Source organism: Schistocerca americana, chromosome 8 (genome assembly GCF_021461395.2).
Source record: "Schistocerca americana isolate TAMUIC-IGC-003095 chromosome 8, iqSchAmer2.1, whole genome shotgun sequence".
NCBI classification, from domain to species: Eukaryota; Metazoa; Arthropoda; class Insecta; order Orthoptera; family Acrididae; genus Schistocerca; species Schistocerca americana.
The window spans coordinates 389,106,817-389,134,470 of NC_060126.1; positions in this window are offsets into that span (position 1 = coordinate 389,106,817).

The window sequence follows — 27,654 nt, forward strand, 5'->3', positions numbered from 1 at the left end:
AGAAAAAACCTTTCTTAAATATTATGCAGAAACTAACTCTTACAAGCACAGCCATTTCATAGTAAGAGGGCTGGAGAAACAACATTATTTAATTGTTAATTTTATGTTGTTAAAATCATAATTTTTGAAGTAAAATTTGTACAGATGTCAATTTTACTCTTTGTAAGTGCAAGAACAGGGGGTTTTTAATATTAAAGGATGATTTTAGACAAAATCTTGTACATTGTGCATGCACTGTAGCATAGATGGACTCTTGTAGGTCAGTTTGATGCTGTTTCTCGACTTGATAGACACCAAGTGTCCTGTATCAATTTGATCACCTCAACATCACCTATGCCTCTGTGGTATGTTGTAAATAGTTATCATTTAGTAAGTTTCATTAGGCTATGAACAGAAAGAAAACACAGTTTAATGGAAAGGTTTATTGCAACAGATACATTAAGTGTTGGGCTATTTTTCAACACATTCACCACCGATATTCAGACATTAATCATACCATGGGACCAACTTTTATATTCATTTGTAACAGAAGTCTGGCACCTAAGCATCCCATGCCATTTTTTTCTGATGAGCCCATTGCAGTTTTCACTTTGTTTCACAATAATGCTCAGCATTCATTTCTCACCTCTGGTTAGGAATTTGATAAGGAGAACTCCCCAGGTGTCCCAGAACTCTGAACGCAGTACTCTCTTCACTAGTGTAGTCTGCTTGAATTTTGTCTTATGGGGAGAGCCACAGGGACATCAAAGCAGTGACTGCTGCTTGGTTTCTGGAGCATTGCTTGCAAATCATGTGTGCTGATCCAGTTCAGAAACTCATTGCCGTCATTATGGTACCTCTCCAGGAAAGTTGAAACTACCCCATCCGTTAGGCTTTGTGTTGAGGAGTCAGTCGCTTCGGGGCCTATGTGGTGCACAACCTCCCATACAATATTTGTTCCATAACGGTCCAATGCAATAATGAGCGGCACTTCTGTTAAAACTGACTACTAAGTGTGTGACTGTGAAGTGACTATTCTCCTAATGCATTCTTGCACCAAGTTGCCTGTAATTATGGATGGCCTCCCAATGGGCTCCACATCATGAACATTTTGGTGACATTCTCCCAAGTCTCTGCACCAGTGATGCACAATCTGGGTGCTCATGATGTTAAGCCCATAGACTTGGCACAGCTGACAATGATTTTCAATTGGGACTATGTTCTGTGCCCTAAAAAACTTCTGCCACCAACTGCACTTCAAACATAGCAGAAGCTGGAATATAAGCCTCCATATTCACATGCTGCTGGGAAGCTTCTGTGAGACCTTGAGAAGTTCCGTTAGCTCGTGTGCCGTGCCATGCCATGTCATGTCATGTAGTTACTTTTATCATATTCATACAGTCACTTTGTGTAACATATGTTTTTAGCTATGGGATGAATGGAAAACTTATTTGATTGACCTGTCTCATAGTTAGCTGCCAAGGAATTAGGTTATTAATCACAATTCTGTGCACTTGTAAAATCCTTAACCTTTCCACAGTATCTCATAAAGTTAGGTCTCTGAGACTGTTTTATAACAGCTTCTACATCAACCTAGGGTGTTAGCCTTGGTACTGTTCAACACTTGGCTTTGTGCCAGTACTAAATTTTACTGTTTCCCTTCCTTTCATTCCGTAATCCCTCATAACACAAACACAACATTCCACTGTGCAAGCCTTCATCACAGTCATCAACGTGAAACAGGCATTCATTCAACATTGTGTTCCATGAATCCCACATGAGAGTGAATCAAGTTATGCATTAATAGGCAGAAGCAGCCACAGCAGGCTACCTGTGTACTGTATGAATTACGACTAGTGCTAATGTGTCCATGCTGATAATTATGGAAATTACTTCATATTTGTTATTGTCAGGTATTTGCAAGTGGCCACTTTATATTTGTTAGGTATATTTGGAGAAAAACAGCTTTTTTGTAGTAGAAAAAAAGGCCCCTGCTTCTCTTCTTACACTGCTAGCTACTGTTTTTATATAGGACCTTTACACAGATTACTATCAGCTTTCCATATATTTGTGAAGTCAAGCTCTGTTTAAATTAAACATTGGGTTGTGAATCTACATATTTGAGTTTAAATATTCTGATAAATTGTAAGAAGTGTGGCTAATGAAGTGTTCTTTTACTTTATTTTTGAGTATTGGGTGTGTGGCTAATGAGGTGTTCTTTTACTTTATTTTTGAATATTGGGTTATTTTCAATTTCCTGCTTTGTGTCTGTCGATCATCTGTTATAAAATCTTGCACTAATATGTAAAAACATCTTAAATCATGATCAAAGATGCATAATCTATATGGAAATTACTTTTACTTCTAGTATTGTTGTAAATTGTATAGTTCGTCTTAAATTTACTCATATTATTAAACACTCATAACATGAGTGAGTGTGTGCATTGGCACGTAAATGTAAGAATCCCTAGGTTCCTGAAAATACTTCTGCAGAATTTTGGCTGTCAACTTACACAGTATTTTTACTGTATGCTTCTGCAGAGTAAATACTGCATTGCCCCCAGAATATTATTGAGCAAAGGTATTCTTAACGATCCCTTCTGTGGGTCACAGCAATGAAATGTTTCTAGGTGCAAGCACACAAAATTAAGTTTTTTGATTAACCAGTTCATGTGCTGGTGCCACCTCAGTTTATTTATTTGGAGTAGGCTGTTTTCCTATGTTAAAAATATGGTTTTCGATAGTTTTTGTTCAGAGTGATTATGACATTCAAATTGCATTTATGGTCAACATTCTTACAAAATATCTCTTATTTTTATGTAATTAAAGCTTAAAATCATTAAATATCAAGATTTGGCAACATGATTGAAAACACATTGTTCTTGGCTGAAGCTCTGATGACCTCACAGACTGCAAGTAACGTGAAGCTATACGTACACTCCTGGAAATGGAAAAAAGAACACATTGACACCGGTGTGTCAGACCCACCATACTTGCTCTGGACACTGCGAGAGGGCTGTACAAGCAATGATCACACGCACGGCACAGCGGACACACCAGGAACCGCGGTGTTGGCCGTCGAATGGTGCTAGCTGCGCAGCATTTGTGCTCCGCCGCCGTCAGTGTCAGCCAGTTTGCCGTGGCATACGGAGCTCCATCGCAGTCTTTAACACTGGTAGCATGCCGCGACAGCGTGGACGTGAACCGTATGTGCAGTTGACGGACTTTGAGCGAGGGCGTATAGTGGGCATGCGGGAGGCCGGGTGGACGTACCGCCGAATTGCTCAACACGTGGGGCGTGAGGTCTCCACAGTACATCGATGTTGTCGCCAGTGGTCGGCGGAAGGTGCACGTGCCCGTCGACCTGGGACCGGACCGCAGCGACGCACGGATGCACGCCAAGACCGTAGGATCCTACGCAGTGCCGTAGGGGACCGCACCACCACTTCACAGCAAATTAGGGACACTGTTGCTCCTGGGGTATCGGCGAGGACCATTCGCAACCGTCTCCATGAAGCTGGGCTACGGTCCCGCACACCGTTAGGCCGTCTTCCGCTCACGCCCCAACATCGTGCAGCCCGCCTCCAGTGGTGTCGCGACAGGCGTGAATGGAGGGACGAATGGAGACGTGTCGTCTTCAGCGATGAGAGTCGCTTCTGCCTTGGTGCCAATGATGGTCGTATGCGTGTTTGGCGCCGTGCAGGTGAGCGCCACAATCAGGACTGCATTCGACCGAGGCACACAGGGCCAACACCCGGCATCATGGTGTGGGGAGCGATCTCCTACACTGGCCGTACACCACTGGTGATCATCGAGGGGACACTGAATAGTGCACGGTACATCCAAACCGTCATCGAACCCATCGTTCTACCATTCCTAGACCGGCAAGGGAACTTGCTGTTCCAACAGGACAATGCACGTCCGCATGTATCCCGTGCCACCCAATGTGCTCTAGAAGGTGTAAGTCAACTACCCTGGCCAGCAAGATCTCTGGATCTGTCCCCCATTGAGCATGTTTGGGACTGGATGAAGCGTCGTCTCACGCGGTCTGCACGTCCAGCACGAACGCTGGTCCAACTGAGGCGCCAGGTGGAAATGGCATGGCAAGCCGTTCCACAGGACTACATCCAGCATCTCTACGATCGTCTCCATGGGAGAATAGCAGCCTGCATTGCTGCGAAAGGTGGATATACACTGTACTAGTGCCGACATTGTGCATGCTCTGTTGCCTGTGTCTATGTGCCTGTGGTTCTGTCAGTGTGATCATGTGATGTATCTGACCCCAGGAATGTGTCAATAAAGTTTCCCCTTCCTGGGACAATGAATTCACGGTGTTCTTATTTCAATTTCCAGGAGTGTATGTCACAGGAGTGTTAGCCAAAGTGACTAGGCTTTTTCTTACTTTTTCTGCAAATAGTTTAGCTATTTACTGATAGAAAATCAATTTACAGTGTAAAAGTAACAAAAGAAAAGAATTTTATGAACGATGATAGTGGAAACATTATGAAAATTAATTTGTTTATGCTCCACTTATTTAGAGCAGTGATATGGTCCAAGGATGGACATTCTTTTCCCTGCTCCGTGCAACATAATTAAACCCTTTGAGAGGAATTATGGAACTTTTGCAAATGAGTCCATGTCTTATATCTAGATTATCATCTATTAGTCATGAAATACAATCTGAAACACAGTAAAATTATTCTTGGCAAATCTTAGTGCTGGTTAATGCTGTACAGGATACTGAGCAGAGACACTGCAAGAAGTGCAACGGATACCGCTTGTGACTATGGTTATAAGGAACACAGGTTCAAATCCAGGAAGGGTCCTGAATTTTTAAAAGCAAGAACAAATTGTAACAGATATTTTGATGGTGGAATGTATTGTATATAGCTTCATAGCAATCTTAGTTGGAGAAATGGACAAATAAAGATAAATGCATCTACTTTGCTTACAAAAAATTGTCTTTTTTGTTTTAAAGGTTTGCTAGTAGTTAAGATTCACCATTTTCCCACAGTACAATGAGGTATAGGGTGATGAGGTTTTCTATGCAGAGAGATATAAAGCACATGCGACATACAGGTAACACAGGCATAAGGTCTGTGCTGTTTGTGAGTGTAAACTAACGCCATTGTCTGAAGCAGACTTAACTTCATCTTACACTATGTGATCAAAAGTATCCGGACACCACTCAAAACATTCATTTTTCATATTAGGTGCATTGTGCCACCACCTACAGCCAGGTACTCCATATTAGATTAGATTAGATTAGATTAATACTAGTTCCATGGATCATGAATACGATATTTCGTAATGACGTGGAACGAGTCGAATTTTCCAATACATGACATAATTAGGTTAATTTAACAACATACTTGAGTTAATATAACAACTTTATTTTTTTGTGTTTTTTTATTTTTATTTTTTTATTTTTTTTATTTTTTTAATATTTTTTTCTTAATTTATATCTAAAAATTCCTCTATGGAGTAGAAGGAGTTGTCATTCAGAAATTCTTTTAATTTCTTCTTAAATACTTGTTGGTTATCTGTCAGACTTTTGATACTATTTGGTAAGTGACCAAAGACTTTAGTGCCAGTATAATTCACCCCTTTCTGTGCCAAAGTTAGATTTAATCTTGAATAGTGAAGATCGTCCTTTCTCCTAGTATTGTAGTTATGCACACTGCTATTACTTTTGAATTGTGTTTGGTTGTTAATAACAAATTTCATAAGAGAGTATATATACTGAGAAGCTACTGTGAATATCCCTAGATCCTTAAATAAATGTCTGCAGGATGATCTTGGGTGGACTCCAGCTATTATTCTGATTACACGCTTTTGTGCAATAAATACTTTATTCCTCAGTGATGAATTACCCCAAAATATGATGCCATATGAAAGCAATATAGGCGTAGTAAGCTAATTTACTAAGATGTTTATCACCAAAATTTGCTATGACCCTTATTGCATAAGTAGCTGAACTCAAACGTTTCAGCAGATCATCAATGTTTTTCTTCCAATTTAATCTCTCATCAACGGACATAACTAAAAATTTGGAATATTCTACCTTAGCTATATGCTTCTGATTAAGGTCTATATTTATTAATGGTGTCATACCATTCACTGTACGGAACTGTATGTACTGTGTCTTATCAAAATTCAGTGAGAGTTCATTTACAAGGAACCACTTGGTAATTTTCTGAAAGACAGTATTGACAATTTCGTCAGTTAATTCTTGTTTCTCAGGTGTGATTACTATACTTGTATCATCAGCAAAGAGAACTAACTTTGCCTCTTCATGAATATAGAATGGCAAGTCATTAATATATAATAAGAACAACAAAGGACCCAAGACTGACCCTTGTGGAACCCCATTCTTGATAGTTCCCCAGTTTGAGGAATGTGCTGATCTTTGCATGTTAAGAGAACTACTTATTTCAACTTTCTGCACTCTTCCAGTTAGGTACGAATTAAACCATTTGTGCACTGTCCCACTCGTGCCACAATACTTGAGCTTGTCTAGCAGAATTTCATGATTTACACAATCAAAAGCCTTTGAGAGATCACAAAAAATCCCAATGGGTGGTGTTCGGTTATTCAGATCATTCAAAATTTGACTGGTGAAAGCATATATGGCATTTTCTGTTGAAAAACCTTTCTGGAAACCAAACTGACATTTTGTTAGTACTTCATTTTTACAGATATGTGAAGCTACTCTTGAATACATTACTTTCTCAAAAATTTTGGATAAAGCTGTTAGAAGGGAGATTGGACGGTAATTGTTGACATCAGATCTATCCCCCTTTTTATGCAAAGGTATAACAATAGCATATTTCAGTCTATCAGGGAAAATGCCCTGTTCCAGAGAGCTATTACACAGGTGGCTGAGAATCTTACTTATCTGTTGAGAACAAGCTTTTAGTATTTTGCTGGAAATGCCATCAATTCCATGTGAGTTTTTGCTTTTAAGCAAGTTTATTATTTTCCTAATTTCAGAGGGAGAAGTGGGTGAGATTTCAATTGTATCAAATTGCATAGGTATGGCCTCTTCCATTAACAGCCTAGCATCTTCTAATGAACACCTGGATCCTACTAGATCCGCAACATTTAGAAAATGATTATTAAAAATATTTTCAACTTCAGACTTTTTGTTCGTAAAGCTTTCATTCAATTTGATGGTAATACTGTCTTCCTCTGCTCTTGGTTGACCTGTTTCTCTTTTAATAATATTCCAAATTGTTTTAATTTTATTATCAGAGTTGCTGATTTCAGACATGATAACACATACTCCTGGATTTTTTAATACTTCTCTTAATATAACACAGTAGTTTTTATAATGTTTGATAGTTTCTGGGTCACTACTCTTTCTTGCTGTCAGATACATTTCCCTTTTCCGGTTACAAGATATTTTTATACCCTTAGTAAGCCATGGTTTGTTACAAGGTTTCTTACGAGTATATTTAACTATTTTCTTGGGGAAGCAGATTTCAAATGCATTTACAAAAATGTCATGAAATAAATTATATTTTAAATTGGCATCAGGTTCACGATACACCTCATCCCAGTCTAACTGCTGTAGGCTTTCCCTGAAATTTGCAATTGTTAAATCGTTGACTGAACGTACTACTTTGGAGGACTGTTTAGTATTGCTGAATGGAGCTATGTCATATATTGTAACTAGCTGAGCACCATGATCAGAAAGACCATTCTCAACAGGCTGAGCATTTACCTGGTTAAACTTATCTTGGTCTATAAAGAAGTTATCTATCAGTGAGCTGCTATCCTTTACCACCCGAGTAGGAAAATCAATAACGGGTGTCAAATTGAAAGAACCGAGTAATACTTCAAGGTCATTTTTCTTATTACCCTCTTTCAGAGAATCTACATTGAAGTCCCCACAAATAATAATTTGCTTCCCCCTGTCTGACAGATAGCGCAACAAGGAGTCCAAATTTTTCAGAAATAGATGAAAATTTCCTGATGTGGACCTATATACAGATACAATTATAAATGTGCCTTTATTTAATTTAAGCTCACAGGCACATGCTTCTATATGTTTCTCTACACAAAACTTTTTTGTTTCTATACTTTTTGCACAATGATAACTTTTGACATATATGGCAACTCCTCTTTTCTCCACATTTTCTCTCATTACATGTGCAGAGAGCTTATAACCACTTACATTTACCTTATCCATATCGGTAACAATGTGATGCTCAGACAGGCATAGTATATCTATTTCATTCTCAGCTTCTAAACAAACCAGAAGCTCATCTACTTTATTCTTTAAACTCCCAATATTTTGATGAAATATACTTACATTATTTTTAATTATACTTTTATGAGAACCTTTCCTTATTCTAACATTTGCAGTACTCTCCTGTCTGAGTTTCTCATTGCGCTTAGGCCTAGTTCCTATACCAGTGGTCACATGGTGTTCAGAGAGGCAGATTATGTCAAGTGGGTTGGGTGACTTTAATTCATCAATGCAATTACCTAGGACTGAGATACAACTTGGTGGAGATAAAATTTCTGGTGATTGGTGAAAATTTATAATTGGTAGCTGTGATTGGTGATCCAATGTGCTAGAATTGTGCTGTTTAATTTCTTTCCTAAACTGAAGATTTGTTTCAATCCTGACCTCTCGTAGAACTTGACATCTTTCTGTCTTACCTATCCTAAAAAAGGTGCTGCTCCAACACCTGTAACCACTGGTATTTTACCATTCATGGCAGTGCCTCCCCCCCTTAAATTTCCTGCTATTACCCCAGCCAGTTTCCCCTTCCCTTTCCTGTTGAGATGTAGGCCATGCCTGGTATAGTCCCACCTACTGACATAATCAACAGGAACCACACCAATATGAGCCCCCGCACCCGACCCAAGCAGCCGTTCCAACTCCAAATTAACTCTCCCAACAGAAGAGTTCAAATGAGGCCGGTCATGGCGTCTCAGGACAGATACAAATTCAACATTGGTGTGTCTCGATGCCGACGCAATCTTTACCAGGTCACACTCTATACTGTACCCAGGATCTCTGTCGATGCTGTTCCCTGGCCCTCCCACAATAACCACGGTGTCTTCCCTGGTAAATCCTTTACAGAGTGAACCTAAATCCTCTGTCACCTGATCCAGACTAGCACTTGGTTTGAAAAAATTTGTGACCTGGTATTCTGGTCCTAATTCCTCCTGCAGAAGTTGGCCTACACCTCTGGCATGAGAACTGCCTAACAACAAAACTTTCTTCCTTTTCGATGACTTTCCTACATTCTTTTTCAATTTCCTATTGAAAGTTTGTTGTGTCCTGTCTACACCTACCTCTGCTTGAGGCTCATCAGTTTCTAACTGAAGCAACAGGTCAAACTTATTTTTGACATTCACCACAAAACTGTCAGGCTTAGTTCTAGGCCTGTTCCTTCTGCTACCTGTTGCCACTTCCCACCTCTCTTTGCCCTTCTCCCTCCTTAACCTGTCCAGATCTTCCCTAGCCTGAAGGGCAGCAATTTTCCCCTCCTGTTCCACTATCTTCCTATCTCTGCTGCAAATCCTACATAACCACTGATGAGCCTGATCCACTTTCCCAACACCCACGCCACTGCAGTCCCCTCAGTGAAAAAAACTACTGCATCCATCACACCAAACCCCGGTACTAACAATTCTACGGCAAGTCAGGCACTTCTCACTCATGGCAAAAATAATACTTTAGCTAGAATAAATCAATTAAATTACCGAAAATCAAAAAAGACGTTACAAGAATTAAGCCTATTCACAAATGTATATAAGCAAGTTTCTGATTTAAAATTCCGCTGTTTTTCTGAGATCTGTATAAAACAACGAAGGTATACGCTATTTATTTTATATTTCACTCGATGGAATGAAAAAGAGGACAATTAAACGAGATACTTTAACTTTGATTCTCCAAAAACGTTACGAGAATTAGGCCTATAAACAAATGTATATAGGCAAGTTTCTGATATAAAGTTACTCTGTTTTTCTGAAATCTGTATTAAAATAATGAAGTTATACGCTATTTACGGTAGTTTACTTATTTGTTACCGAGAAACTAGTTAAATTACCGTGAAATAAGAAACAAACACGTTTACAAAATTTAAGCCAAAGCACGACTTCGCGAAGTTACGATCTTTTCGTGTTTTCTGAAAAAATACGCAAAGAAAAGTCAAACGTTTAACGGCAAGACTAAACGATACACTAATGCACATATTTAATTTGTTGTCGGCGTTAAACTAAATTATATTCCTGTCTAAATCACATAACTTTCTGGAAATGGTTTCTGGCGTCACTTACTCGGCGGCCATCTTGGAACCGTGTCCGTATCAACGATCTCAGTAGTCATTAGACATCAGGAGAGAGCAGAATGGAGCACTCCAGAACTCACGGACTTTGAACGTGGCCAGGTGACTTGGTGTCACTTGTGTCATACATCTGTACGCGAGATTCCCACACTCCTAAACATTCCTGGGTCCACTGTTTCCGATGTGATAGTGAAGTGGAAATGTGAAGGGACACGTACAGCACAAAAGTGTACAGGCCAACCTTGTCTGTTGAGTGACAGAGACCGCCGAAAGTTGAAGAGGGTCATAATGTGTAATAGGCAGACGTCTATCCAATCCATCACACAGGAATTTCCCAATTTCTTCAGGATCCACTGCAAGTACTGTGACAGTTAGGCGGGGAGTGAGAAAACTTAATTTCATGGTCGAGCAGCTGCTCATAAGCCACACATCACTCCGGTAAACGCCAAACGACACCTTGCTTGGTGTAAGGAGCGTAAACGTTGGACAATTGAACAGTGGAAAAACATTGTGTGGAATGACGAATGACGGTACACAACGTGGCAGGGTGTGGGCATGGCGAATACACGGTGAATGTCATCTACCAGCGTATGTAGTGCCAACAGTAAAATTCAGAGGCGGTGGTGTTATGGTGTGGTCCTTATTTTCATGGAGGGGGCTTGCAGCCCTTGTTGTTTTGCATAGCGCTATTATAGCACAGGCCTACATTGATGTTTTAACCACCTTCTGCTTTCCTCTGTTGAAGAGCAATTAAGGGATGGCGATTGCATCTGTCAACAGGATCGAACACCTGTTCGTATGGCACGACCTATGGCGGAATGGTTACATGACACAATAACATCCCTGTAATGGACTGGTCTGCGCAGGGTCCTGATCTGAATCCTGTAGAACACCTTTGGGATGTTTTGGAACGCCTCATTGACAGACATCGATATCTTTCCACAGTGCAGCACTCTGTGAAGAATGGGCTGCCATTCCACAAGAAACCTTCCAAAACCTGATTGAACATATGCCAGCAAGAGTGGAAGATATCAACAAGGCTAAGGGTGGACCAACACCATATTGAATTCCAGCATTACTGATGGAGGTCGCCACGAACTTTTAAGTCATTTTCAGCCAGATGTCCGGATACTTTTGATCACATAATGTAAGACGATGAAACTTCAAAACCTTAAACAGTAAGGGTCCTAGTTGGACAGTATGGAGACTTTTTTTTTTTAAATGTTGTTTCTAGTAAATTAAAAGTGTGTGGTCACATTAACTAGATAATATCTTTTCGAACATGACATGTATGAACGGCTATTGCAAACATAAGCGCATGTAAATGCCAAGTAAAACAGTAATACCCTGTTTCTAATTGGTGGGGTGAAGTTTTGTAATTGTGATTTGATTTTCATATGATTGGACTGTCAATTTGTTTTATAAATAAGTTAAAATATTGATGCAGGCTTGATTAGAACTAGTGACCTGGCCATACCAATATTTTATAGCCCACTGCCCTACCAACCGAGCTACCAATGATATACGTGGAAGTGGGTATAACAATAATCTCTACTAAGAGTTTAATTTTGTCAACTGATGGTATAGGTATGTGTAATAGTGGGAAAGATATCTTGGAGATAAATAAATATTAACTTCGGAGTGCAAGACATTTTTAATTAAGGGGTACTTGGGCATCAATGTGGTGGCATTTTGTCATTACAGTGAAAAAATATCATCCATGCAATCTTGAAGGTAGCAAGGGCAAATAAGTGTGAGATTTATTGCACAATCAGCTTAATGGCTCATGCATGAGGGTTGCTGGCAAGAATAATACACCAAAAAAATGGAAAAGAAAATTGAAGATCTGTTAGATAATGATCGGTTTGGCATTTGGAGAGGTAAGCCATAAAGAAACAGTTCTGTTGTTGCAATTGATAGTGGAAGCAAAACGCATGAGAAATCAAAACAATTCATCCGATCTGTTGACCAGGGAAAAGTGTTCAGCAATGTAAAATGATGCAAGACATTGGAAATCCTGAAAAAATATGAGTGTGATATTGGGAAAGACACATAATGTACAATATGCACAGGAATCAAGAGAGAATAGTTAGAATGGAAGACCAAGAACAAAATGATTGGATTAGAAAGGGTGTAAGACAATGATATAGTATTTCATTCCTGCCCTTCCTATACATCAAAGAAGTAATATCAGAAATGAGAGGTTAACAATGGTATTAAAATTCAGGGCAAAAGGGGGGGGAATCACTGACTTGCGTGTCCATCTAGTTAATGGTCCAGAATTCCCTTCAGTGGCTTGAAACATGATTAGCTGCTTTTATTAGATAATTCGCACAGCCTCTTAAGATGGCCTCCAGATAGGGGAGCTCCAGCAGTTAGAGATGGTTGTGGGCTCTCCAAATGCTGTATGAAGATGACCATAAATCATTGTAAAATTATTTTTATTACATATCTCATGTCATTGAACATGTTTGCTAGCGGCTGGACCTACCCATATACTCTCATTAACAAAAATGCATTATTTAGTAACGAAACATCCGTACATGTACTCAACACAGTAATATCATCGATAGTGGACATTAAGATTTTATCATGAATCCATCTCTCTCCTGCTTCTCATATGTTGTTAAAGCTCTGAGCTCTACGACATTGTCATTGATGATGGAGCATTAATCAGCTAATACAAGAGGCAAGTTCAAAGCCTGATGCTTCTGAGAGAAATCTGTAGATAGGCTATTACTGAATCTTTTCTTTCTTCTCCATTCTCTTGGAAGGCTGTAAACACAACTCATTTGGAAAATGTCTGTAATCCGCGCATGTGATGCTTCCTCTTGTGTAATTCTGCTGGGTAATTTGTTTAGTGACCATACAGTTAAGGTAGGATGCACAATAATTATATCTCACATTTATTAATCAATTATGAGCAATTCCCATAAACTGGTTTTGTTGGGTTGATAGCCATACTTCATAGCAGTAATTCTTTTGTTGCTTGCAGAAATATTGTAACACACTCCCTTTACTAAGCAGAAGACTTCTCTCAGTACCAATGATGAACTGCTGGACTTGTTTCTGGTAGGTGTAGTAAACATGCTATTTTCATGAAAATACTATTGAGGACTGACATTTGTGATGAACAAAAGATAAGAGCAATTAGGACTCTTACCGGTATTTCAATCACAGTTAATAAAAGTTCTGATAATAACTTAGCTGATCCATATGATGAGATACTCAACTTTGATATCATCGGGGGTTGTTGTTTCAGAAACTCCCAGTGTTTGATGTTGCTGATGTACTAAATAAATAAAACACACTTTTCTTGTTTTCTATTATGACCAATTTGGATGTATATTGATGATATATACATTTCTTGCCAGACAGCTTCCGAAAGACAATAATGCAGACTAGTCATACAATGTAGGCTTTCACGGCCGGTGTTGTCATCAGTTGGAACTTCTGGGCTGAGAGGCTAAGGTCGATGTATAAAATTTCCACCTAACGTTTCATATCCATATGCGGGAGACATCTTCTGAGGTCATCCAGCTACTACCACCGAGGCTCTCTCCTTTTTTTTTTTAAAAGGAGAAGTTCTAGGATGTGCATTTTGTCCTTTTCAGACATGGGGTGTACTTTTATTCTGTTTCGGCACAATTTATTTTGCTCGCTGGGGGTGCATGGGGGGGGGGGGGGGGGGTGTTCTCCCAATTGGGAATTTATTTGCGGGAGTATGTTGGGGACAGTTCCAGTACTCACCTTAGCGGCCGAGGAACACCTGCAAAACCCGGCCAGAACTGCTTGTTTTGTCTTATTTTATTTGCCGTCCTGCCAGCGTTGGTGCTGGCGCTCACGGCGGGCAAGAGCAGCTTCGCGCCTTCTGTTGCGGTCCTCCTCTTGCCTTATTTCTCGTTCTCTTCTGAACTGCTCTTCATGGGCTTCTGCCTTCCTTCTTATGAGCTCCTGACTTTGCAGGAAGTTCATTTGATGCTCATCACGCTCGGCCACGTTCGGGATCGCGTCGTCCAGGATTTCGCTATTGCTGAGGCTCCAGGAACTCTAGAATTCTTAGAGCTCATAGAGGGCACCACCATTCGTCACGTGTTGCCGACGGTATGCCTATCCTTGGAAGGTATCGTCATTCTCAATTAAGAGTAGTCGATTGTCATTCTGCTGGCGCAACGTCGACATCCATGTTTTGTCCAACTTTAAAACTTCCTCTTTTCAATTAAAATTATTATGGTGTTTATGAATCTATAATGCTTCTCTGTACATGCGCGCATGATAATGGGATGTTTGTGCTAGAACGCTTGTCTCATTAAATTTAATTTCGTGGTTCCCATCTCGAAAAATTTGCTCAGCTACGGCCGATTTTTCGATTTGTCCTAAGCGACAGTTTCTTTTATGTTTGGCTAAGTGAGTGTTTACATTTCTTTTCGTTGTTCCAATATATACTTGTCCACAACCGCGTGGAATTTTGTATACCCCACGTGTTGCTAGGGGGTGTCAGGCATCTTTCGCAGTTCTTAAATATCCCTTAATCTTCTTGGTGGGTCTTAAGATTGTTTTGATCCCATACTTGGCCAGAACTTTTCCGATATGGTCCGTGACTTTATTAATGAAGGATAGAAAAATAGAGAAAATATCTAAAGTAATGGCCAAACGAAGATTAGCCTTTTTCAGACACCTCTACCGAATGGATGGAAATAGACTAACAAAACCAGTAATCCTATATTTCTGGAATAAGAAATCGAAATAGCATGGATTACAGAAGTAAAGAAAGATCTAGAAAGAAACAACATCAAAGAATCGGAAATAGCAGAAAGAAACAGTTTTAAAAATATAATACTAAATTTGGAAGGATTTCAAAGCAGAAGAAATAAAAAATCAGGAATAACATGGACAGAAGAAAGGAAGAGACTTAATGGGGAGAAAATGCGGGAATACCGGAAAAATAGGAAACAACAACAAAGGAAGAAGAGGAACTGAAGTACGGGCATGTGACCTTGACGTTGTGGTGAGCCTTGTGTGCTCTGAGGAGGACACAATAAGCTATACTGAACAGGTTCAGCCACATCAGACAGTTAACCAATGAGGAGCCAGGCTAATGATGCCCAACTCAAGCAGCATGGTTCAAAAAACAATAAAAAATACCTATACCGTATCAATTGTCACCAAGTCCACAAAAATCTGCATTGCTTGCCAGACTATGACTATGGCGGGGACGAAGCCTTTCCCTTGTTTCTAGGTCCCCAGTTCAATACAATACTATTGGAATTTGCGCAGCTGAATAAGTATTAAGGAGAAAAAAAGGACATTTTACTAATAACTATATTTGCACATTCAAGAACAAAAAAATTTACAGCGAACACAACAGAATAATTAGCGCACACAAAGACAATGCCAAAGAGGTCTATTTTACACAGTGCACTTTGCGCCGTCACACACGAAATATATTGTTCACACAATTCCAACACCCCTCCTTGAACTTATATTTTGTGTGTTGCTTCCACAAGATAAACCAAATAGTCCCACAATCTTCTCAAACTTCTCCCTTTCCAAGGGTTTGGTCAGAAGGTCAGCTAACATGTCTTCTGTGCGCAGATAGTCCACGGCAGTGTTCTGTCGCTCTATGTGGTCCCAAATGAAATGGTGCCGTATATCAATATGCTTTGTACTAGCACTAGTAACATCATTTTTAGCTAGGTTTATGGCTCCCTTATTATCACAGAAGATGGTTGTAGGTTCCTCAATTAAATTGGGTTCTATTTCACTTATTAATGTTCGTAGCCATAATGCTTCCCGTGTGGTGTAAGATAGTGCCATATACTCGGCCTCTACGGTGCTCAATGCAACAGTTTTTTGCTTTTGACAGGACCATGATGTGAGGCCCCCCCATTAATTTAAAACAGCAGCCAGTGGTGGAGTAACTGTATCCCAATTCACTCCCCCAGTCCGCATCGCTATATCCCTCTAGTTTTGCGTTACCATCTCTATGGTATTTTAACTCATAGTTTGAGGTTCCTCTTAGGTATCGGAATATCCTCTTTACAGCTTTCCAGTGCTTTTCCTTTGGGTCTCTGCAATATCCGCTCACTGCATTAGTGGCAAAAGCAATGTCGGGTCGTGACTTTTGGGACAAATATAACAGACTCCCTACTGCTTCTAAATAAGGAACATTCTTGTCACATTCCACATCAGTCTCATTTACACTTAACTTCACTCCTATTTCCATTGGAGTACTTATGGGTTTGCAATCACTCATGCCAAATTTTTTTAATATTTTTTCCGTGTATGCTGATTGACTTATGCTCAATTCTTGTCTTTCTTCATCCTTAGTAATCTGCATACCTAAATAACGTTTGACTTCTCCCAAATCATGCACCTTAAACTTGGTTTGCAGCTGTTTCTTGAAAATTCTCATTTGGCCTTCACTTTCAGTCAGGATAAAGAAATCGTCCACCCATATCGCCATTATTATTATTTCTTCTTTTCTCCCCTTATAGTAAATGCAGGGATCTGCCTTGGATTGCTTCATGTTCATATTTATTAGAGTTTCATGTAGACATCGATTCCAGCAACGTCCACTTTGTTTAAGTCCATAAATACTTTTTCTCAAACGCCAAATCTTTTTACTTTCTGATCTGGTTTTTATGGCTTCCCTTGGTGGAATGACATATATCTTCTCCTCCAATTTCCCATTTAAATATGCCGTTTTAACATCCATATGATGAATTATTAAATTTCGTTTTACTGCCAAGGCTAAAAGATACCTCAATGATGCATAGTTGACTACAGGTGAAAAAGTTTCTTCGTAATCTACCCCTTGTTTTTGTGAATATCCTTTTACCACAAGTCTTGCTTTGTATTTTGGTGATGAGCTTTCAGGGTTCTTTAAACTGAATACCCATCTTGCCTGCAGTGGTTTATCATCTCCTGGCATATCTACCCATTCAAAGGTTTCGTTCTGATATAAAGATTCTAATTCTCTCTTCATCGCTTCTTTCCATTCTTGAGAGTTTGGGCCACTCATTGCTTCTTCTGCTGTTCTTGGCTCATCATTAAAAGACTTCCTTCGGTTTTGGGACACGAGAAGAATGCCTTACATTGTTTTCTTCATTTTTTTCATCCTCTAACTCATTGTCAACATAAATTGTATCCATTTGTCCTTGGCTGTCGTCTTCCTCTTCTTCACTTTCTATTTCCTCACACAAGGTTTCACCTTCTGAACTAGGTGCAGTTGACTTAGTGGTTTTGCTCTGAGTCCTTTCTATTTTCAAAGACTATTACATCTCTACTCGTGACAATCTTTTTAGTCAATGGATCCATTAATCGGCAGCTCTTTGAATTTTCACCATAGCCTACAAAAATATACTTTTTAGCTTTCGGATCCCATTTTTCTCTTAGCTGTTTTGGAATATGTTGCATTGCATCACACCCAAAAACCCTTATATTGCTTAGATCAGGTTTCTTTCCTATCCATATCTCATAAGGAGTTCTATTCTTTAATGCTTTTGTAGGTGATCTATTGTTCAAATACACAGCTGTTGACACTGCCTCTGCCCAAAAATCTTTGGATAATTCAGCGTCAGTCATCATGCTCCTTGCTTTCTCAACAATGGTCCTATTAGGCCTCTCAGCAACACCATTTTGAGATGGGCGTGCCTTATGGTAGTTTGATGCCTGATTCCCTTTTCTGCCAGAAGTTTCTTCAATTTCTGGTTAATATATTCTCTCCCATTATCAGACCTGATGATCTTGATCTTCTTTCCCGTCTACCTTTCAACCATATTGCAATATTCCTCAAAGGTATCTCACTTGGTCTTTAGAACTAAGAAAATAAACATGAGTATATCGTGAGTAATCATCAATAAACGTAAGAAAATAATTACTCCCACCTGTGGATTCACACTCCATCAGGCCACATACATCTGTGTGGATTAACTGTAAGACTTCTGTGGATTTACTCTTACTAGTCTTGAAGGGTAACCTTGCTTGTTTTCCCTTTATACATGTCTCACAAGGATCCTTCGACACACTAAAATTCTGTATTCCCTTTACCATATCCTTTATTATAGACATACTCTTTCTATTTAGATGTCCAAGCCTCCGGTGCCATAAAAAACCTTCTGCTGAATATACTGAATCACTAACATTTTTATGTTTACCGTCAATGGTATCCAACTTAAAAATACCCCTTTCGTTACTTGCTGTAGCTATAACTTCACCACTTTCACCAATTACTCTTGCACCCTGCATGTCAAAAGTGACTATTTCCTTTCTTGACAATTTCCCCTACAGACAGCAGGTTAGTTGCCACATTTTTCACATAATGAACATTGTGTGCTGTAACCATATCTGATTCACCATTTACACTTACATGTAGATCTAGTTTCCCAGCCGGGTGACACTGGAGCTTGTTGCCATCAACAGTAGATATTCCCATATGAGTCTTATCTTTGATGTCATAAAGAAGTGATTTATCTTTAACAATATGCACAGATGCACCTGAGTCTAAAATCCATTCCATATCACGATTACTCATCCCACCAAAAGAATAAAAACATGAGAGTGCCTTACCTTTGTTATTGGTCCTTCTCTCTGGGCTATCAGTAACATACCTCTTTTGCTGAGTGTCTGATCTTGGGCTTACTTTTTCTTTGCACTGAGACGCAATATGTCCCATCTTCTGACATTTATAGCACCTCACCGATTTCTTCTTTTTGTTTTTTGAGTAGGGAGCAGACGCACCTTCCTTCTCCAATGTACAACAGCTTGGAGCACTTTTTACATCCTGCAGGATTTTCACCTTAACACTGTCGCCTGTGATTGGTATACCCGAGCTTTCAAGTCCCATAATCATATGTGCATGCCTTTCGGGCAGTCCTGCCAACAGCAATGTTTCTATCCATTCGTCAGCGATCTCGAATCTGATGTTTCTCAGTCGGTTCGACGTGGTTATTATTTTGTTAACGTATTCGTCTACACTCTTACATTTGCCCAGACGAGTGGTAATTAACTAGCGTAATAACCCTACTTTTCTCGTAAGACCACCATCCTCGAATGCACTTCGTAAATTGTCCCAGACTTCCTTCGCTGTAGCAGCTTTTTCAACGTGAACATAATTCACCGAATCAGTCAGTAATATCAATTTTGATTTTGCTTTCCTATCTTTATTTGAATAATTCTGATCTGTGGATTTCATTGTCCTATCTACCACGTCCCATAGGTCGTCTAAACGTAAATACGCTTCTATTGCGAACTTCCAGGTTGCATAGTTTTCGCGACCTATAAGTCTTTCAATCTGTGGAATTTGTGCCGCACTCATTCTTAACGGTAACTTGCTTTTTATTGCCGTAAAGAACACCGAAAAATAATGCGGAAAAAATTGCGATCGTCTTGTAAGGATAACTCGCACTTCACGTAAATTGGAACTTTTCCAATACTTTCTCCCTACTATTTTATTGATATACTTATTCCAAATGCAGCCTGGGCCAATAACCTATTGGAATTTGCGCAGCTGAATAAGTATTAAGGAGAAAAAAAGGACATTTTACTAATAACTATATTTGCACATTCAAGAACAAAAAAATTTACAGCGAACACAACAGAATAATTAGCGCACACAAAGAGTGTTAGACAATGCCAAAGAGGTCTATTTTACACAGTGCACTTTGCGCCGTCACACACGAAAGGGTTGAACTTTGCACCTGTACCAAGGACCATACCGAAACGGGACATCATCAGCAGCGTAGAGGAAGCAATCCGGGGCCTACCCAAGGAGGAAGCTGAGCAGATCCGAAGGGAGACCTGCAGGATCATCGACAAGTCACGACTCCCTAAAGCTAACATTACTGCGCAGGAGCGAGAGGCTATCCGCGCACTGAGGGATGATGCTGACATCATGGTCCTCCCAGCAGACAAGGGAAATGCGACGGTGCTGATTCGCACAGTCGACTACCAACAGAAAATCTGCTCTCTGCTGCAAGACCCAGCCTACAGGAAGCTCAACAAGGACCCTACATCGACGATGACCAGGAAAACCGTGGCGCTACTGAAGGACTCAGGTCTACCAGAGGCAGTGCAGAAACGGCTGTATCCCAGAGCGCCAACGACACCGCGCCTGTATGGGTTGCCCAAGATTCACAAAGATGGGGTGCCTCTACGGCCGATTCTGGACACTATCAACTCGCACAGTTATGGACTGGCCAAATACCTGGCGACACTATTGAAACCACTGGTGGGACACTGCAGTCATCACGTGAAAAACTCCGCGGATTTCGTTAGAATACTGAAGGACATCCGAATACAGAGTGATGACCTACTCGTGAGCTTCGACGTCACCTCCTTGTTCACAAAAGTACCGCTACAAGACGCCTTGGCGCTCCTTAATCGGCACTTCGAGCCTGAAACAGTGAAGCTCTTTGAATATGCACTTACGACCACCTACTTCAAGTGCAATGGAGAGCATTATGAACAAGTGGATGGAGTGGCCATGGGATCTCCCCTTGCTCCAGGGATCGCGAATCTTTACATGGAACACTTTGAGGAAGTGGCACTACAAACTGCTCACCGTAAACCCAGGCACTTCTTCCGCTATGTGGACGACACTTTCGTGATTTGGCAGCATGGCAGGCAGGCACTGGAGGAGTTTATGGACCACCTAAACGGCATACATGAGAATATAACCTTCACGATGGAAGTAGAAGAGAATGGCTGTATTCCATTCCTAGACATACTGATCAGGAAGAAAGCGGATGGCACGCTGGGCCATTCAGTATATAGAAAAAAGACACACACAGACCTGTACCTCCATGCAACCAGCTGCCACCATCCGGCGCAACGCCAGTCAGTACTGACCACCTTGGTGCGTAGGGCGCACGTCATTTGTGACAAAGAAAGCCTCTCAGACGAATTACACCACCTAAGAGAGGTTTTTCGGAAAAACGGGTACAGTGAAACACAGATTGGCAGGGCCTTCAAGAGGAGACAGGCTGACAAAGTTCAGGAAGAGGAAGAGGAAGTTAACAAGAGAGTCGCCTTTCTTCCATATTTGGGGCCCACATCAGCCAAAATCGGGAGGCTATTAAGAAAATCTAACATAAATACCGTCTTCCGACCACCGCCGAAGACGAAAGAGCTGCTGGGCTCAGCTAAAGACCCACTCAAACTAAACACACCTGGTATATACAACATTGCCTGCGAATGTGGTGTGCAGTACATTGGTCAAACGCAGCGCTGCATCTCAAAAAGGTGCGAGGAACACATCAGGCATGTTCGACTTGGACAGATAGAGAAATCTGCTATAGCTGAACATAGCATCAAAGAAAACCACACCTTTGACTTCGAAAACACCAGGGTGCTATGCCGAGCCGGGAGCTATTGGGATAGCGTCATTAAAGAATCAATAGAAATACGGGTCCACGAGAACCTTGTGAACAGGGACGAAGGCTATCAACTGAGCGCGGCCTGGAATCCAGCATTAGCCGCAATGCGCCAGGAACGCAACAAGAACCGTCCAGCTCACGAGACGCAATCAGAATGCTCTGACGGAGACACGAACGGCGCACCCGCTTCCCCCTCCACCTCGCCCGCCGGCTGCTCTGGACCCAGCCTCCCGCGGCCAGGTGGTGGGGGGCACACCGCAGGTATAAAGGGACCGGCATCCGCAAAGTCTCGGCACTTCGCCAGAAGATGATGAGTATGTCACTCGTCGAAACGTCGCTGTTTGAAGACACCGCCACCCGGCTGGAAGCCCGAGAACTCTTCGCCAGCTGTATACGCCGGGAAAGCATACACTCACATTTACGACACCTCTACGGGGAGGAGATGCTCTGTAGCTTCAAGCTGCTGCAGAAAGAACGCAACAGGAAAGCCAAATTGCTCAGCTCACTGGCTTTCCTCCAACGTTGCCGAGACAAGAACATCTTGCCACGATTTGCGGAATTAAGACATCCTGTGAAAACGAAGAAAACCGAACGTATTTTACGGCGAGCAGGGATGGCCATTGTCAGGGAACGCATTCACTACACACGGCAAGAACTGGACAAGAATGCACGCATCCTGATCGCATGTCACCTGAAAATGGCAGAAGCATTACCGGCACACACTTGGGAGTGGGTTGACAGCAGCTCTCACGCCGACAGTGAGGTGCAGAAACGACATGTTGCCGCAAAACAGATCAACAAATTCGGCAGACTCTCTGGAGCTCAGTCGACCCAGAAGGTGACAAATAGCACCAGAGCTATTGTAAATTTGACAGATAAGGTGCTAGATGCAGCCACAACTTCTGTCCTCACGAAAGGGTTGAACTTTGCACCTGTACCAAGGACCATACCGAAACGGGACATCATCAGCAGCGTAGAGGAAGCAATCCGGGGCCTACCCAAGGAGGAAGCTGAGCAGATCCGAAGGGAGACCTGCAGGATCATCGACAAGTCACGACTCCCTAAAGCTAACATTACTGCGCAGGAGCGAGAGGCTATCCGCGCACTGAGGGATGATGCTGACATCATGGTCCTCCCAGCAGACAAGGGAAATGCGACGGTGCTGATTCGCACAGTCGACTACCAACAGAAAATCTGCTCTCTGCTGCAAGACCCAGCCTACAGGAAGCTCAACAAGGACCCTACATCGACGATGACCAGGAAAACCGTGGCGCTACTGAAGGACTCAGGTCTACCAGAGGCAGTGCAGAAACGGCTGTATCCCAGAGCGCCAACGACACCGCGCCTGTATGGGTTGCCCAAGATTCACAAAGATGGGGTGCCTCTACGGCCGATTCTGGACACTATCAACTCGCACAGTTATGGACTGGCCAAATACCTGGCGACACTATTGAAACCACTGGTGGGACACTGCAGTCATCACGTGAAAAACTCCGCGGATTTCGTTAGAATACTGAAGGACATCCGAATACAGAGTGATGACCTACTCGTGAGCTTCGACGTCACCTCCTTGTTCACAAAAGTACCGCTACAAGACGCCTTGGCGCTCCTTAATCGGCACTTCGAGCCTGAAACAGTGAAGCTCTTTGAATATGCACTTACGACCACCTACTTCAAGTGCAATGGAGAGCATTATGAACAAGTGGATGGAGTGGCCATGGGATCTCCCCTTGCTCCAGGGATCGCGAATCTTTACATGGAACACTTTGAGGAAGTGGCACTACAAACTGCTCACCGTAAACCCAGGCACTTCTTCCGCTATGTGGACGACACTTTCGTGATTTGGCAGCATGGCAGGCAGGCACTGGAGGAGTTTATGGACCACCTAAACGGCATACATGAGAATATAACCTTCACGATGGAAGTAGAAGAGAATGGCTGTATTCCATTCCTAGACATACTGATCAGGAAGAAAGCGGATGGCACGCTGGGCCATTCAGTATATAGAAAAAAGACACACACAGACCTGTACCTCCATGCAACCAGCTGCCACCATCCGGCGCAACGCCAGTCAGTACTGACCACCTTGGTGCGTAGGGCGCACGTCATTTGTGACAAAGAAAGCCTCTCAGACGAATTACACCACCTAAGAGAGGTTTTTCGGAAAAACGGGTACAGTGAAACACAGATTGGCAGGGCCTTCAAGAGGAGACAGGCTGACAAAGTTCAGGAAGAGGAAGAGGAAGTTAACAAGAGACTCGCCTTTCTTCCATATTTGGGGCCCACATCAGCCAAAATCGGGAGGCTATTAAGAAAATCTAACATAAATACCGTCTTCCGACCACCGCCGAAGACGAAAGAGCTGCTGGGCTCAGCTAAAGACCCACTCAAACTAAACACACCTGGTATATACAACATTGCCTGCGAATGTGGTGTGCAGTACATTGGTCAAACGCAGCGCTGCATCTCAAAAAGGTGCGAGGAACACATCAGGCATGTTCGACTTGGACAGATAGAGAAATCTGCTATAGCTGAACATAGCATCAAAGAAAACCACACCTTTGACTTCGAAAACACCAGGGTGCTATGCCGAGCCGGGAGCTATTGGGATAGCGTCATTAAAGAATCAATAGAAATACGGGTCCACGAGAACCTTGTGAACAGGGACGAAGGCTATCAACTGAGCGCGGCCTGGAATCCAGCATTAGCCGCAATGCGCCAGGAACGCAACAAGAACCGTCCAGCTCACGAGACGCAATCAGAATGCTCTGACGGAGACACGAACGGCGCACCCGCTTCCCCCTCCACCTCGCCCGCCGGCTCCTCTGGACCCAGCCTCCCGCGGCCAGGTGGTGGGGGGCACACCGCAGGTATAAAGGGACCGGCATCCGCAAAGTCTCGGCACTTCGCCAGAAGATGATGAGTATGTCACTCGTCGAAACGTCGCTGTTTGAAGACACCGCCACCCGGCTGGAAGCCCGAGAACTCTTCGCCAGCTGTATACGCCGGGAAAGCATACACTCACATTTACGACACCTCTACGGGGAGGAGATGCTCTGTAGCTTCAAGCTGCTGCAGAAAGAACGCAACAGGAAAGCCAAATTGCTCAGCTCACTGGCTTTCCTCCAACGTTGCCGAGACAAGAACATCTTGCCACGATTTGCGGAATTAAGACATCCTGTGAAAACGAAGAAAACCGAACGTATTTTACGGCGAGCAGGGATGGCCATTGTCAGGGAACGCATTCACTACACACGGCAAGAACTGGACAAGAATGCACGCATCCTGATCGCATGTCACCTGAAAATGGCAGAAGCATTACCGGCACACACTTGGGAGTGGGTTGACAGCAGCTCTCACGCCGACAGTGAGGTGCAGAAACGACATGTTGCCGCAAAACAGATCAACAAATTCGGCAGACTCTCTGGAGCTCAGTCGACCCAGAAGGTGACAAATAGCACCAGAGCTATTGTAAATTTGACAGATAAGGTGCTAGATGCAGCCACAACTTCTGTCCTCACGAAAGGGTTGAACTTTGCACCTGTACCAAGGACCATACCGAAACGGGACATCATCAGCAGCGTAGAGGAAGCAATCCGGGGCCTACCCAAGGAGGAAGCTGAGCAGATCCGAAGGGAGACCTGCAGGATCATCGACAAGTCACGACTCCCTAAAGCTAACATTACTGCACAGGAGCGAGAGGCTATCCGCGCACTGAGGGATGATGCTGACATCATGGTCCTCCCAGCAGACAAGGGAAATGCGACGGTGCTGATTCGCACAGTCGACTACCAACAGAAAATCTGCTCTCTGCTGCGAGACCCAGCCTACAGGAAGCTCAACAAGGACCCTACATCGACGATGACCAGGAAAACCGTGGCGCTACTGAAGGACTCAGGTCTACCAGAGGCAGTGCAGAAACGGCTGTATCCCAGAGCGCCAACGACACCGCGCCTGTATGGGTTGCCCAAGATTCACAAAGATGGGGTGCCTCTACGGCCGATTCTGGACACTATCAACTCGCACAGTTATGGACTGGCCAAATACCTGGCGACACTATTGAAACCACTGGTGGGACACTGCAGTCATCACGTGAAAAACTCCGCGGATTTCGTTAGAATACTGAAGGACATCCGAATACAGAGTGATGACCTACTCGTGAGCTTCGACGTCACCTCCTTGTTCACAAAAGTACCGCTACAAGACGCCTTGGCGCTCCTTAATCGGCACTTCGAGCCTGAAACAGTGAAGCTCTTTGAATATGCACTTACGACCACCTACTTCAAGTGCAATGGAGAGCATTATGAACAAGTGGATGGAGTGGCCATGGGATCTCCCCTTGCTCCAGGGATCGCGAATCTTTACATGGAACACTTTGAGGAAGTGGCACTACAAACTGCTCACCGTAAACCCAGGCACTTCTTCCGCTATGTGGACGACACTTTCGTGATTTGGCAGCATGGCAGGCAGGCACTGGAGGAGTTTATGGACCACCTAAACGGCATACATGAGAATATAACCTTCACGATGGAAGTAGAAGAGAATGGCTGTATTCCATTCCTAGACATACTGATCAGGAAGAAAGCGGATGGCACGCTGGGCCATTCAGTATATAGAAAAAAGACACACACAGACCTGTACCTCCATGCAACCAGCTGCCACCATCCGGCGCAACGCCAGTCAGTACTGACCACCTTGGTGCGTAGGGCGCACGTCATTTGTGACAAAGAAAGCCTCTCAGACGAATTACACCACCTAAGAGAGGTTTTTCGGAAAAACGGGTACAGTGAAACACAGATTGGCAGGGCCTTCAAGAGGAGACAGGCTGACAAAGTTCAGGAAGAGGAAGAGGAAGTTAACAAGAGACTCGCCTTTCTTCCATATTTGGGGCCCACATCAGCCAAAATCGGGAGGCTATTAAGAAAATCTAACATAAATACCGTCTTCCGACCACCGCCGAAGACGAAAGAGCTGCTGGGCTCAGCTAAAGACCCACTCAAACTAAACACACCTGGTATATACAACATTGCCTGCGAATGTGGTGTGCAGTACATTGGTCAAACGCAGCGCTGCATCTCAAAAAGGTGCGAGGAACACATCAGGCATGTTCGACTTGGACAGATAGAGAAATCTGCTATAGCTGAACATAGCATCAAAGAAAACCACACCTTTGACTTCGAAAACACCAGGGTGCTATGCCGAGCCGGGAGCTATTGGGATAGCGTCATTAAAGAATCAATAGAAATACGGGTCCACGAGAACCTTGTGAACAGGGACGAAGGCTATCAACTGAGCGCGGCCTGGAATCCAGCATTAGCCGCAATGCGCCAGGAACGCAACAAGAACCGTCCAGCTCACGAGACGCAATCAGAATGCTCTGACGGAGACACGAACGGCGCACCCGCTTCCCCCTCCACCTCGCCCGCCGGCTCCTCTGGACCCAGCCTCCCGCGGCCAGGTGGTGGGGGGCACACCGCAGGTATAAAGGGACCGGCATCCGCAAAGTCTCGGCACTTCGCCAGAAGATGATGAGTATGTCACTCGTCGAAACGTCGCTGTTTGAAGACACCGCCACCCGGCTGGAAGCCCGAGAACTCTTCGCCAGCTGTATACGCCGGGAAAGCATACACTCACATTTACGACACCTCTACGGGGAGGAGATGCTCTGTAGCTTCAAGCTGCTGCAGAAAGAACGCAACAGGAAAGCCAAATTGCTCAGCTCACTGGCTTTCCTCCAACGTTGCCGAGACAAGAACATCTTGCCACGATTTGCGGAATTAAGACATCCTGTGAAAACGAAGAAAACCGAACGTATTTTACGGCGAGCAGGGATGGCCATTGTCAGGGAACGCATTCACTACACACGGCAAGAACTGGACAAGAATGCACGCATCCTGATCGCATGTCACCTGAAAATGGCAGAAGCATTACCGGCACACACTTGGGAGTGGGTTGACAGCAGCTCTCACGCCGACAGTGAGGTGCAGAAA